This window comes from Octopus bimaculoides, chromosome 8, assembly GCF_001194135.2.
Source record: "Octopus bimaculoides isolate UCB-OBI-ISO-001 chromosome 8, ASM119413v2, whole genome shotgun sequence".
Classification (NCBI taxonomy): Eukaryota; Metazoa; Mollusca; class Cephalopoda; order Octopoda; family Octopodidae; genus Octopus; species Octopus bimaculoides.
In genome coordinates, this window is record NC_068988.1 from 14,279,941 (window position 1) to 14,283,148 (window position 3,208).

A 3,208-nucleotide genomic window follows, 5' to 3' on the forward strand; every position below is an offset into this window, starting at 1 on the left:
CTTACAAAGAATAAGTCCTGGGGTCGATTTGCTCGACTAAAGGCGGTGCTCCGGCATGGCCGCAGTCAAATGACTGAAACAAGTAAAAGAGGGTAAAAGCGAGTACAGTTTTTTGACAATAAGTTTAAGAAAAAGCAAATTAAACATTAGTGGATTTATATATTCACTTCAACCCATCGCGCCCTATGGAGCATTCTCCATTCTTCCGAATCTAGACAGCCTTTCAGCGGAGGACGTCTTCTCCTGGGTTTTGTAGGGTTGTAGATACTGAATTATCATCGATGCTTCTGAAACTTTTCTTTTATAGGTTGGAGCGTTGGCACTAGGAAAAATCATTTTAACTCCTGTGAAGATATAGCACATATTACTCTGACCTCTATCCTTTGACCTGTCCCGCATTACAGACCCTACCAGAAGCTTGGCTTCCGCTAGTATAGTTCTCAGGGTCATTGAGGTGCACAAGCCTCCACACCTCGACCAGAACTGCTCCTTGTAGTGGGATTATACGTTTGATGCTTGTCACGTGAGTTACCAATACCGCAATGTCAGTAACCAATACTGGGTTCTCTACGCGTCACTTTTTGCTGTCATTACTTATAAATTCATTGCCCGACCATGTTATGTACTAAATATTTTTTAATACTCTTACAATGACCTTCCTTTCTTTCTTGGGTCCTAATCTTATGATAGTGTCTTAGTGGCGACGGTATCGTTACATACGGTTTCCGCATTTTAAATCAAGGGAGACCGTCATTGTGTAGACCTGTACCCAGTCGATTCTTTTAGAGAAGAAAAAGAACTGGCATTTATTTAATGGCTATGAAAAAGCTGATGTCACCGGCGATTTGAACTCAGAATGCCGAAACAAACGATGCACAACATTCAAGCCGACGTTCTAATAACTCTACCAAATCGCAGCCTGTCTTATTTGGCCTGTTTCGAATCCAGAACCGTAAAGTGTTCGCTATTTTGTAAAATACATTTGGAAGTGATGAAGTAGCTATTTCATTTTTACTAGTAGGATGAAACCAAGCAAATAACTCTAATATGTGTTAGCTGCTCAAATTTACGTAATACAACTTGTAAAATTTTATGATCCTCAGGGGATTGCCGATTGACATAGGCTAATAGCTATATGTACTCTCGTGGTCTATTTAAAAGTTTATTACATATTTTAAAATCACATTAACTAAGAATTTTGAACGTGGTTCTCTGGAGAGAGTATATTTTAAGAATTACTTCTTAACAATCCCAATATAACTTAATCTCAAGACAAAGACATGAAATTATTAGCCTAAGGTATTTAGTTGGCCAATTTGTAGCTTCTTCCACTCAAATAGATAGAATTATTTCAGTTAACGAAAGTGAAAACTTCTCCAAAAGCAATTATCAGAAGATATAAATTGTGGAACTGTGATGTATATAACTAAATGCCAGTATCTATAACACAGAGACAATTTTTTTAATGTATTTATTTTGTGTTTGGTCAGTAAATGTTATTTTCCATTTGCTTCTATCCAGAAATCAAAGGAAATGACTACTATTCCCTTTAAACTTTGCTTTTGCGACCTGGGCATCAATGTTTTGAAACTGACTTATTTTCCATTACACTTTAGATAGTTTCAGCGCTGAATTTCTGAAGCAGAAATATCTTTATAGCAAATATTCTGCTTAAAACCACAGATTTGTTTGTCAGTTGCTTCACCTTTCCCACTTGAGCATGTCGTTTAGTAGCTGACAATACGTGCATCTCTGATTACGAGCGGCAATAGTGGAGGTGTATCGTTGCCTTGTGTCGAGAGGAATTCTTTGGGGTTTGAATAAATATAACAAAAGGAAAGTTTGAAGGAAATATTAACCATTTTTCATACTTTCTAAGGATAAGCAACTAGGAAATAATAGTTGCTACCCAAGGACAAAAATAGTATTACACAGAGTAAGAGTTTAAGCCCTGCACAACTCATAAGCAGGTGTTAGTAGTCAAGCATTTTGGACACACAAAGGACACAAAAAAACACGGTATTTATAGTTGCTCAAATTTTCCTTGGCTGTATCATTACAGTGCCGTCGACATTTGTCACCTCTCGACCCTTCAGATAAACAATTCTTTCTTATAGGCACAAGGCCAGTAATTGATGAGGAGAGGCGGGAGCAAGTCGACTACATCGACCCCACTGTTTAGCTGTTACTTTATTTTATCCACCCCAAAATCATGAAAAGCGAAGTTGACCTCGGTGGGATTTGAAATCACAATGTAAAGAGCCGGGAGAAATGATGTTTAGCTTTTTGTTCGATGCGACAACCATTCTGCCAACAAAATTAAGAATATAACATTTAACATATTTTTAACATGAAAACATTGAAAACATAATCAATGATAACGACACGAACTTTTACAAGCATTTTCTGACTATCGTTGATAAAGAAACAAGATTGTTGTAAAAATTAGAATATATTTTATAATTATCGTCGAAAATGCCCAAATCGAACCAGAATATTTTGTCACTGGTCATTACCCCTTCTTGGATGTTATGACTCTTAACCTAAGGATTCACGAAGACATAGAGTCTCATGCAAAATACAATAATTTAAAAGAAAGAAAAAAGCTCACGTCATAGGAGTTTAGAAATTTCGAGCGAATGTGAAATAATTCGTTTCTAACGGTAGAACTCGAAGTAGAGAAAGCTATAAATGATAACACGTAAATAAGAAAGGGTTCTTAACCAAGTATTTATACGTCATTACTTAGAGCTTTATGTACTTCGAGTTCAGCCGTTAAAAACCAATTATATCACTAAAAAGCTTGTTGTGTTACTCCAGGACTGGGCGAACTTCATAAATAGCCTATCGAAACTCCGTGTGTGTAATAAAACATAAAAAGAAAATTGCTTTCTTCGGTTACATTTGCAAATCATTGAGAAAGCTAGGAGCAAAAGTAGGTACGTCAGAAGAAGAGGCCAATCGAACGACAACAATAACGAGAAGAAGAAGAAGAAGAAGAAGAAGAAGAAGAAGAAGAAGAAGAAGAAGAAAATGATGATGATGATGATGATGACAACGGGGAGGAGAAGGAAGTGAAGGAGGAGGATGGAAAACAACAACAGCAACAAGAGAAAAGAATAGTAGTAGTAGCAATAGTAGTAGTAGTAGTAGTAGTAGTAGTAGTAGTAGTAGTAGTGGTGGTGGTGGTAGTGTTGGTGGTGGTGGT